This window comes from Triticum urartu, chromosome 5, assembly GCF_003073215.2.
Source record: "Triticum urartu cultivar G1812 chromosome 5, Tu2.1, whole genome shotgun sequence".
In the NCBI taxonomy this organism is placed as follows: domain Eukaryota; kingdom Viridiplantae; phylum Streptophyta; class Magnoliopsida; order Poales; family Poaceae; genus Triticum; species Triticum urartu.
Genome location: NC_053026.1, coordinates 362,496,980 through 362,509,618, shown reverse-complemented (window position 1 = coordinate 362,509,618; position 12,639 = coordinate 362,496,980).

The following is a 12,639-nucleotide window of genomic DNA, read 5'->3' as shown; positions in this document are numbered from 1 at the left end:
AACCTCTTGCTCCTCATGTTTCCACCTCGCTTCCCGCTCCTCATGCAGACAAGGACGACGAGGATCCGCCAAAGAGAATTGTGAACATGAGGATGAGAGCGGGCCGTTCCAAGTAGCCCATGAGAGCGGGCTGTTCCAAGTAGCCCCTCGCTGCCGCATAACCTCGTGTCCCGCTCGACGAAGACGATGAGAGGGGCGACCAAGAGCACTACGAAGAGGAAGAGAGCGGGGACAAGTGGTAAGAGGATGCCACCACGAAGTATCCAAGAAGAGAGAGCCGGAGATGCTTGCAAAGGCGGCGGAGATCGGGTACAAGATGCTAAGCCCGCTCTATGTACCGTCGTCTAGGTAGCCAGGCAACTCCTCCATGCCAGCGTCTCCATCATCATCACTCTCTTCACTGGAAGATAACGACTCCCAGACACGCATGACCGAGCCAATCGTCCCCCGCCACTCTCCACAACGGTGCCACTCATCCAGCCACCAGGGGCTTCCTTCGGCCGGCCACCTCGACGATCAACGCGACCTGTTCTTCAACTACATCAACCGTCCCATTTTCACAACGCGACCTGTTCCTAGAGATACTCCCTCCGTTCGGAATTACTTGTCTCAGATATGGATGTATCTAGAACTAAAATACATCTAGATACATCCATTTCCGCGACAAGTAATTCCGAACGGAGGGAGTAGCAGGCAACATGAATGTTTCTTCCTCCTTTTCACCACGCGCCACTTCATATTCACGCCAAATTCTTGATAAGCTGCATGTTAGTATGTTACACATATAGATAATGCAACTCTATCTTACTAAGATGTTCTATATCTTATAAGACATCATAAGTGCAAAAAGGAGTTGAAGAAAACCATGTAAAGAGCTAGCCAACACAGAATCTCAAGATCTTGATGATAAGGTTAACAAAATTTGGTTATTTTCAGGACATGCGGCGGCGTACATCAGCACAGAATTAACATGAAACTGTCAGGCTTATACGGTATGGTTTTTGAAGTCACCACAGTCCTACTTGTTCTAATTCAAATTATGGAATTGTGTTCTATATACATTTATACATACATGGTGTAAGTACAGAACAGTTTCAAGTACGGTTAAGTTGTAATCTGTTGCAATATAACAGAGAATTTATGTAGTAGGATGCATATTACGACTTACATTTCACCCTATTAGTGAGCTTAGAATTGTTAACATAAAAATTATTTACATGCCAGACATCGTCTTGGTGATGAATTGTCAATACATGCTCTGACCAGGATGAAATGCCAAACTGTTGTGGTTCTCTATATCTTAGCCACAATATTTTACTGTCACATGCTAGATTTCTCAAATTTGTATGAATTCCTATGCTCAAAGTCTCTGTTTCACAGAAAAATACCATTAGCTAACATGCATCTTTTTCTATGTATAGGAATGATGATTTATTCATAATTAAAGAGAAGGAAACAAAAAAGGGCAAACAAATCCCATCATACAATATTCGCTTTGATTCACACTCATATAATGTGCTATTGTTGCCCCCTCAGATCTAGAAATGAAAAAGTTATGTTGCAGCTTAAAGTAAGTGGTTCTTTACCCTAGCATCATGATAACTAGTTTATGTTTGTTCAGGGTAATGACTACCTAGATCTAAATTAACTATTCATTCAAAAAAAATATATTTTGCATATATCGGTCTTTCTCATGAAATCTTGTACATCGAACAGTTTTACAAGAAAAAGTCAGTGGCATTAAAATGCTGAAGCTCCTTAGTCAGGTTAGTTCAGGTGAGTGCCTTACTTGATACAGGAATTAGCACTGAGAGTTATGTATAAGAAGTTATTGTTGAATCTATATTCCAATAAATCATCTAGGTGCTTGTTCATGGTGCTTTGATTTCTATTAAGCTTCATGCACTGGCCAACGCAACCAAAAGTCTGAACTAATGAAAAGGGCTAGGCAATCCACATATAAACTTTCACACCCCCTCTCACATGTGACAGAGGAAGTCAACACGTGGATAGACTTAGAGGTATGGACCAAGAGGCCTATACGTGGATACAAAGGGGGGCAACATCAATTTTTAGATAAATCGCGAAAGTCAGGACTTGAACTCAAGACCTTGGCTCTGATACCATGTTAAGCTTTATGCACTAGCCAACACAACCAAAAGTCTAAACTAATGAAAAGGACTAGACCGTCCACATATACACTTCAACAATTTCAAATTATTTTATGTGACCATTATGTTGAATAAAGGACGAGAAAGCTAACTTGGTCAACCTTGGTCTCAAGCTCAGAGCAATGTCCCTTTTTAGGAGTGTTATTCTTTTTTGACTTTGAACATCTTCAAGGTGCTATTTCTTGTGGGGTAGGGGGGTCTTCATGCTTTAGATCAGGTTATTTTGGCTCATGATAACAGTTAGATTGTAGCATGGTTTCATGTGTGAGCGGTTAAGAGTTGAGAGTAATGCCTACATAACGCAACTTTTTTGTGCAACTATTATACTTATAGATCACTACCCAGGGAGCCTCATGTTTCTTAATAAGATTATTGTTATATAAAAGGTCTGTTGTTATATAAAAGGTCTAATAAATTTAGAGATTGCATATCCAATGGTCATTAGCTACAAACATGATCATCCAAATAATACTTAAGTGATATATGGCCTGATTCATTTTTCAAGGCTAACTTTGACCATATATTAGAGCAAAAATATATGACATGCATGTTACACAAGCATATCGTCAAATTCGTACGTGAAAGAAGCTTTCAATGATATATTTTTCACATTATACATCTCATATGCTATTACTTTTATCAATAGTCAAAGGCAGTCTCGCAAAGCACACTAGGCCCTATATATGGATGGAGGGAGTATATCTTATTATTATTATTATTTCGCATGCAATCAGGGAGAGTCAAATATCTTCATGTTCTTCTTGATGAAATATAAGGGGAAACGACGAGTGGAATAAGGAGCTTGGCCTGATTTCTCCCATTCCGTTCGGCATCGATTGTGGCACCAACAAGGATCCAAGGGCTTTTTGCATCACATATCTGGGTGACCGGAGTCTATGGTGCTGGATCTTAGTGTCAGTAACAACCATAGATTGAATCCATAGTTCAATGCGGCTCAACACAACAACTACAAACTGAACCCAAATGTTGTCTTATCTTGACAAATACCTTGGAGGCGCCTATGTAGAGTCACTTGTAGAAAATTTGTTGAGGTAGCTAGCTGGAAATCAGGAGTTTGATGGTTAATGTTTATGATATCACAAACCATTCAAATCCTCTTGTCCCCCTGATCCCCTTGGGTTTCCCATAACTCTCACACACCTGCATGCTAGATTTTGGTGATTCATTCACAAAGCATGCGAGTATATGTGGATTGGTCATTGATTTTGTCATAATGTTTTTTGCACCCTTTATCCCCCATCTGTTATTGTGTGTAGCTACAAAAGCAAGTCTCATGTTCCATGGTCTGGTATCAGTACTCCATCTAGTGTCTTCCTTATGTGTATGCTTATTTAGTGCCGGACTTAGGCCATGGCAAAAGGTGCGGTGGCCTAGGACCCATCTCAAATAAGGGCCCAATGCACCTACATACCTAAATAAACTACAAAACATGTTTTACATAACATAACATCAACAAGTGTGTAGGGGGCCCTTGCCCCCCACCCCGCGCACTTCATCGTGTTGTATTTACTCAATAGTTGTTTATGGTTGCATACATATATCTTGCAATCATCATTTGTATCATATAATCACATATAAATAGGGAAACCAAGTCACTTAAGAAGTCGTCGCAAAATTTGTGGAGCTATTTCAGGGCCAGCTTCCCCTACCATTATCGCATGCTCCACGGCCCTGGTGACGATCGTTGAAGAGGCGCCGATCGATCACGGTGGTGCAGATGGCTTGGTGAAGGAAATATGCCCTAGAGGCAATAATAAAGTTGTTATTTATATTTCCTTATATCATGATAAATATTTATTATTCATGCTAGAATTGTATTAACTGGAAACTTAGTACATGTGTGAATACATAAAACAAATAGAGTGTCACTAGTATGCCTCTACTTGAATAGCTCGTTAATCAAAGATGGTTAAGTTTCCTAGCCATGGACAAAGAGTTGTCATTTGATAAGCGGGATCACATCATTAGAGAATGATGTGATTGACTTGACCCATCCGTTAGCTTAGCACGATGATCATTACAGTTTCATTGCTACTGCTTTCTTCATGACTTGTACATGTTCCTCAGACTATGAGATTATGCAACTCCCGAATACCGGAGGAACACCTTGTGTGCTATCAAACGTCACAACGTAACTGGGTGATTATAAATATGCTCTACATGTGTCTCTGATGGTGTTTGTTGAGTTGGCATAGATCAAGATTAGGATTTGTCACTCCGAGTATCGGAGAGGTATCTCTGGGCCCTCTTGGTAATGCACATCACTATAAGCCTTGCAAGCAATGTGACTAATGAGTTAGTTACGGGATGATGCATTACGGAACGAGTAAAGAGACTTGCCAGTAACGAGGTTGAACTAGGTATTGATATACCGACGATCGAATCTCGGGCAAGTAACATACCGATGACAAAGGGAACAACGTATATCGTTATGCGGTTTGACCGATAAAGATCTTCGTAGAATATGTAGGAACCAATATGAGCATCCATGTTCTGCTATTGGTTATTGACTGGAGACATGTCTCGGTCATGTCTACATAGTTCTCGAACCCATAGGGTCCGCACGCTTAACGTTCGGTGACGATCGATATTATGAGTTTATGTGTTTTGATGTACCGAAGGTAGTTCGGAGTCCCAAATTTGATCACGGACATGACGAGGAGTCTCGAAATGGTCGAGACATAAAGATTGATATATTGGACGACTATGTTTGGACATCGGAAGGGTTCCGAGTGAAGTTCGGGCATATACCGGAGTACCGGGGGGTTACCGGAACCCCCCGGGGAGTTTAATGGGCCTTATGGGCCTTAGTGGAAAGAGAGGAGGGGCTTCCAGGGCAGGCCGCGCCCCTCCCCCTCTGGTCCGAATTGGACTAGGAAGGGGGGGGGCGCCCCCCTTTCCTTCTCCCTCTTTCCTCCTTCCTTCTCCTACTCCTACTACATGGAAAGGGGGGAATCCTACTCCCGGTGGGAGTAGGACTCCCCATGGGGCGCGCCATAGGAGGGCCGGCCCTCCCCCTCCTCCACTCCTTTATATACGGGGGAGGGGGCACCCCATAGACACACAAAGTTGATCATTGATCTTTAGCCGTGTGCGGTGCCCCCCTCCATCACAATCCACCTCGGCAATATTGTAGCGGTGCTTAGGCGAAGCCCTGTTCCGGTAGCAACATCATCACCATCATCACGCCGTCGTGCTGACGAAGCTCTCCCTCGAAGCTCTACTGGATCGTGAGTTCGCGGGACGTCACCGAGCCGAACGTGTGCAGATCGCGGAGGTGCCGTATCTTCGGTACTAGATCGGTCGATTGTGAAGACGCACGACTACATCAACTGCGTTGTCATAACACTTCCGCTTATGGTCTACGAGGGTACGTAGATGATACTCTCCCCTCTCGTTGCTATTCATCACCATGATCTTGCGTGTGCGTAGGATTTTTTTGAAATTACCGCGTTCCCAACACTTGGACCATGAGGTGTCCGAGTAGGTGGACTTCACGACCGCGGTCTGAAGCATCAAATTGCTGCGTGATTTTTGAGCTCGTTTAGCTTGCTATGTTAGTCCAGATTTTTTGTTTGCCAGTGTGTGCCGGTGCTCCATGTTGGATGCCCATGTCTAGCTGTGTCTGTGTGTGGGTGGGTGTTGGTTCCCCTCTATCCACCATCATGTATTGCACCCTGATGATCTACTATTGCTATGATATGTGTCTGTTTCCTTTGCTACCCTTGCGTTTGTTCTACATGCTATCCACGACGTCCCACCGCTTTCCCAGGATCAACTGCTATGAGGTTAGGCTGCAACATATGGGCGACTGCTTCTTGATGACAACAGTTAGTTGATGATGGATCGCAGCCTGAACATTATTAGTTGGAATGTAAGAGGGTTGAACTGCCACAAATCGTAGAGCAATAGTGCACGAGGCCATCGTCGCCTCCCCTTGTAACCTCATGTGCATCCAAGAATCCAAGATGGGTGTGCTTGACGCTGCCTCTGTAGCCTACCTTGGGGTTTTAGGTTGCTGAAGATTTTTTCCACTCTACCTGCTGTGGGAACTAGGGATGGCATCATCCTGCTCTGGAAGGGTGACAATGTCGACGTCTCAGATATCACCTTGGGATAGTTCCACCTCTCGGCCCGATCAGGCTCTTAGATTTCGAGGTCGCTTTGTAGCTTACCATTGTATAGGGGCTAACAAATAGCAACCGTAAGGACAATTTCTTCACAAAATTAGTGGGCAGAAGCCGGCGGCAGGGCACTAATGGATGGTGAATGGTTGATACATCTCCGTCATATCTATAATTTTGATTGTTTCATGCCAGTATTCTACAACTTTCATATAATTTTGGCAACTTTTTATATTATTTTTGGGACTAACATATTGATCTAGTGCCTAGTGACAGTTCCCGTTTGTTGCATGTTTTCTGTTTCGTAGAATAACCATATCAAACAAAGTCCAAATGCGATAAAATTTTACGAAGAATTATTTTGGAATATATGTGATTTTTGAGAATTGGAATCAATGCGAAACGATGCCCGAAGGGCCCACAAGCTCGGGGGGCGCGGCCCTACCTTGGGCGCGACCAGGAGGCTTGTGGGGACCCTGTAAGGCGGTTGGTGCCCTTCTTTTGCCGCAAGAAAGATAATATCCGGATAAAAAATGTGTTAAAATTTCAGTCCAATCGGAGTTACAGATCTTCAAGAATTTAAGAAACGGTGAAAGGCCAGAAAACAGAGCGCATAAACAGAAGGAAACAGAGAGAGAGAGAGAGAGAGAGAGAGAGAGAGAGAGATCCAATCTCGAAGGGGCTCTCGCCCCCTCTGCCGCCATGGAGGCCAAGGACCAGAGGGGAAACCCTCCTCCCATCTAGGGGGAGGCCAAGGAAGAAGAAGGAGGAGGGGGCTCTCTCCCCTCTCTCCCGGTGGCGCCGGAACACCGCCGGGGCCATCATCGTGACGACGATCTACACCAACAACTTCGCCGCCGTCATCACCAACTCTATCCCCCTCTATGAAGCGGTGTAACACCTGTTCTACCCGCTATAATCTCTACTTAAACATGGTTCTTGATGTCTACTACGCAACTTTATTCTTGTAGACACGTGTTGGGCCTCCAAGCGCAGAGTTTTGTAGGACAGTAGCAATTTTCCCTCAAGTGGATGACCCTGAAACTAAATACAAGAAATCTCTTGTGTCCCCAACACACCCAATACAATGGCAAATTGTATAGGTGCACTAGTTCGGCGAAGAGATGGTGATAAAAGTGTAATATGGATGGTAGGAATATATTTTTATAATCTGAATAAATAAAAACAGCAAGGAAGCAAATAGTAAACGGGCACAAAAACGGTATTGCAATGCTTAAAAACAAGGCCTAGGGTCCGTACTATCACTATAGTGCAATCTCTCAACAGTGCTAATATAATTGGATCATATAACCGTCCCTCAGCGTGCAACAAAGAATCACTCCAAAGTTCCTATCTAGCGGAGAACATAAGACAGAATTGTTTGTAGGGTATGAAACCACCTCAAAGCTATTCTTTCCGATCAATCTATCCTAGAGTTCGTACTAAAATAACACGAGCTATTCTTTCCGATCAATCTAACCAAGAGTTCATACTAAAATAACACCAAAGAAATTCAGATTGATAATATTCAATCCAACACAAATAACTTCAAAGAGTGCCCCAAGATTTCTACCGGAGAAACAAAGACAAGAACGTCCATCAACCCCTATGCATAGATTACCCCAATGTCACCTCGGGAATCCGTGAGTTGAGTGCCAAAACATATATCAAGTGAATCAATACGATACCCCATTGTCACCACGAGTATTCAATTGCAAGACATATATCAAGTGTTCTCAAATCCATAAAAGTATTCAATCCGATAACAATGAAATCTCAAACGGAAAAACTCAATTTATCACAACAAGATAGAGAGGGGAAAACACCATATGATCCGACTATATTAACAAAGCCCACGATACATCAAGATCATGACATCTCAAGAACACGAGAGAGAGAGAGAGAGATTAAACACATAGCTACTGGTACAAACCCTCAGCCCCGAGTGTGAACTACTCCCTCCTCATCGTGGTGGCCGCTGGGATGATGAAGATGGCCACCGGTGATGATTTCCCCCGCCGGCAGGGTGCCGAAACGGGGTCTAGATTGGTTTTCGGTGGCTACAGAGGCCTGCGGTGGCGGAACTTCTGATCCAGGTTAACCCCGAGGGTTTCTGGAATTTTTGGGAATTTATAGGGTAAAGAGGGGATGCGGGAGGCCACCGAGGTGGGCACAACCCACCTGGGCGCGCTTGGCCCCCCAGGCACGCCCTGGTGGGTTGTGCCCCCCTCGGGGCACCCCTAGGTGCGTCTCTGGCCCATCCTGGGTGTTCTGGTCCATAAAAAAATCTTAAAAAAGTTTCGCGGTGTTTGGACTCCATTTGATATTGATTTCCTACGATGTAAAAAACAAGCAAAAAACAGCAACTGGCACTGGGCACTGGGTCAATAGGTTAGTCCCAAAAAATGATATAAAGTTGCTATAAAATGATTGTAAAACATCCAAGAATGATAATATAATGGCATGAATACTTCATAAATTATAGATACGCTGGAGACGTATCAGTGCTCAACGCTATATATTATTATCCAATGATATGTGGCTATCCTATGATGTTTGAGTAGATTTGTTTTTTTCCTATGGGTTGATTGATGATCGTGATTGGTTTGAGTTGTATGTTTTATTATTGGTGCTGTCCTATGGTGCTCTCTGTGTCACGCAAGCGTGAGGGATCCCCACTATAGGGTGTTGCAATATGTTCATGATTCCCTTGTGGTGGGTTGCGTGAGTGACTGAAACACAAACCCGAGTAAGTGGGTTGTTGCGTATGGGAGTAAAGAGGACTTGATACTTTAATGCCATGGTTGGGTTTTACCTTAATGATCTTTAGTAGTTGTGGATGCTTGCTAGAGTTCCAATCATAAGTGCATATGATCTAAGTAGATAAAGTATGTTAGCTTATACCTCTCCCTCATATAAAATTGCAATAATGATTACCGGTCTAGTTATCGATTGCCTAGGGACAAATAACTTTCTCGTGCGACAAAAAGCTCTCTACTGAAACTAACTTAATTTTTTCTTTATCTAAATAGCCCCTAGCTTTTATTTACGTGTTCTTTATTATCTTGCAAACCTATCCTATCACACCTACAAAGTACTTCTAGTTTCATACTTGTTCTAGATAAGGCGAATGTTAAGCGTGCACAGAGTTGTATCGGTGGTTGATAGAACTTGAAGGGAATATAAATTCTACCTTTAGCTCCTCATTGGGTTCAACACTCTTACTTATCGAGAAAGGCTACAATTTATCCCCTATACTTGTGGGTTATCAAGACCTTTTTCTGGCGCCGTTGCCGGGGAGCAATGGCATAAGGTGAATATTCTCGTGTGTGCTTGTTTGCTTTATCACTAAGTAGTTTTTATTTTCTATTCTAAGTTGTTCTCTATCTTTAGTTATGGATATGGAACATGAAATATGTACAGTCCTATAGACCGACACTGTGCCTATGTATAAAGGTGAGATGGACCGATTCGGAGGTTATGCTGCCACCCATGTTGGGTAAAAACCTCCGTAGCCACCTACTCCAACCGCGTACACACCGCCTTGAACATCGGTTGGACCTGCGCTCGTTGTAGCATAGACCACGTACGAAGCAAGTGCGTACAATGGAAAATAGCCCGCAAAGGAGAAGCATTTTTGTCATTAAAAAGTCATTTGTACATAGCCAAAGCGACCATAGTAAGACATACACTCCCACCCTCAATAGCATTTTGAACCTATTTGAAATACTGTCCAACCAATGACCAAAAATATTGGCAACACTTGTGGACGGACATAAACTTGATGCTATTTGGATGACTGACCACGTAGAACGTGCAAAGTTGCATTGGAAAAAGAGGTGTCCGATTGTCTCATCATGAGTACAAAAACATCACTTCTTACTCCCTTGCCAATTGTGCCTGCGAGGTTGTCTTTAGTTAGCACAACTCCCCTACGAAGATACCACATGAAGACTTTAACTTTTAGTGGTATCTTCGACCTCCAATTTTTTATTATTATTACTCACCAGTACCTCAGAATGCGTGAGCGCAAAATACATAGAGTCTACGGTGAAAGACCCTGATGTAGTAAGGTTTCAGCAAAACACATCCCGACCTTCTATAAGGTAATCGCATCTAGACGGGACAAAACATTATGCCATGACATAGGTCGGGGGCTAGTCAAATCCCGCTTAAACGAAATATTCGGGAGGGGGGATGAACTTAGTACCGGCGTAATAGTATTATTCTTATCGCGAGCAATGTTGTACAAGGCCGTATATTGTTCTCAGAGACTGGCACCGCCTAGCCAGATGTCTTCCCAAAAATGAATCTCCGACCCGTCCTTTATCGCGAAAGACCCAAAGCGAAAGAGATGTTTCTTTGCCGCCATTAGGCCAGCCCAAAAATGCGAGTCGCCAGGTTTCCAATATGCCCGAGACACCGTCTTGTGGCCTAGATACTTGTTGCATAGTATGGTTTGCCAAACACCATCCTCAGTAAGAAGTTTGAATAACCATTTACTAAGGAGAGCCTCATTCTTAACCTGCAGGTCATGAATTCCAAGGCCACCATGGTCTTTCGGCCTACAAACCACACTCCACTTGGCTAGCCTGTATTTTTTATTTTCCCCATCTCCTTGCCAACAGAATCTGGATCTGAAATAGTCCAATCTTTGCAGGACCCCTTTTGGGAGTTGGAAGAAAGAAAGTATATAGAGAATCATATTTGTGAGGAGAGAGTTAATCAAAACCAGCCGTCCTCCAACAGAGAGCAGTTTGCCTTTCCAGCTAGTCAATCATTTCTCTAACCGCTCCTCTACATGCTTCCACTCTGCAATGGTGAGACGTCGATAATGAATCGGTATTCCCAGATATTTAATCGAGAAATGGCCATGTGCGCAACCAAACATGCCAGTGTCGGAGTAAACGACCACGTGATCCTCATCTGCTCCCCATGGCGATTCAAGACATCGGGGCTGGCTGCGCCCCTCAAACCCCAAGGACCGCCTTCTCTGGACCGACTGGTAGAGTCGGCCGGCCGCCAGAGGGCGGCGCTCTTCAGAAGAAGGCCATGAGATGGGCCGACTCCTGGCAGGCGGCCTCCAGAAAGGCCGGCTCCTAGCAGGCGGCCCCTCATGCCGTCGAAGTTTGCACCGCATTAAGGTGACGAGACGGGTGTGGCTACATTACCGTCTGCCACCCCCGAATCCAGGGCGGAGCGTGGCCATAGTGTCGCGTATCGGATGGACATCCCCGTCCGGCGCGGCACTGTTGCCACGCGGCCCATGACATCACCCATAGCAGAGAGGGCCATGCCCCCACTACGGGCTGTCGGTACAGCGCGCTGGCGGCGGCCCCTACCCGACCATACGAAACCGGAAGGCGTTCAGCTTTGACCAGCCGGTGCAAGGGGAGGCCGACTCCCAGCAGGCGGCCCTCCCCTTCCTCAGAATCTGTGTGTCATTAACCATTAGAGATGGGGAATGGCTATAGTGAATGCCCGCCAGGTGGCGACACTGTAGCCACGCCTTCCCCGACAAAGCACACATCATTAGTGGCATCGCCACAGTGTTAAGCTGTCGGCAGGACCCGCAAGCGGCGGGCGCGGCCTATCGGCGAAGTACAAGACAGCCGACGGGATCCACCAGGCGGCGGGCCCAAGCGGCTGGCGGAGAAGCCGGCGACCATAGACACTGACAGCCGGGTCCTACATCCAGCCATATTACCGTTGTACCCCTAGGGGGTAGGCCTATATAAACGCCCCAGGGCACCCATGCAAAGGGTTCAGACTTTAGTCATCACACACACACACCCATAGAGAGAGGAAGCTAGGGCTAGCCTTGTTCCTTTCCCCCCTCTAGAGAAACAGCTCAAGGAGCAAGCTTGTAGCCACCATTGTTGCTTGAGTGATCATGCGAGACCCCGCAGAGCGGGACTAGGGGTGTTATCTCCTAGGAGAGCCCCGAACCTGGGTAAAGTTCGCCGACGTACGTGTCTACGCCTCACCCGTTTCCTGGCACTGACGACGTTTTACTATCCCCCACCATGATAAGACATCCTTTGGCATATGTCGCATGACACCCCCGACATTTGGCACCCACCGTGGGGCCTGGTGCACCGTCGTCCGTAGATCTGTTCTAGACGGGAACCTTGTTCCTCCCTAGCGAGGGCAGCCAGCCTGGCACACCCGATGGTGCTTGCGCCGACTCGCTGCATGGCGCGAAAGTCGCCTGCGCGACAACCTGCCTCGCCGATCTTGTTGGCGAGATCTGCCTCTCCGACGAGCCCGTGCCCGTCGTGGGCGCACTCAGCTCCGAGAGCTGCTTCGTCGACCTCCTTGAC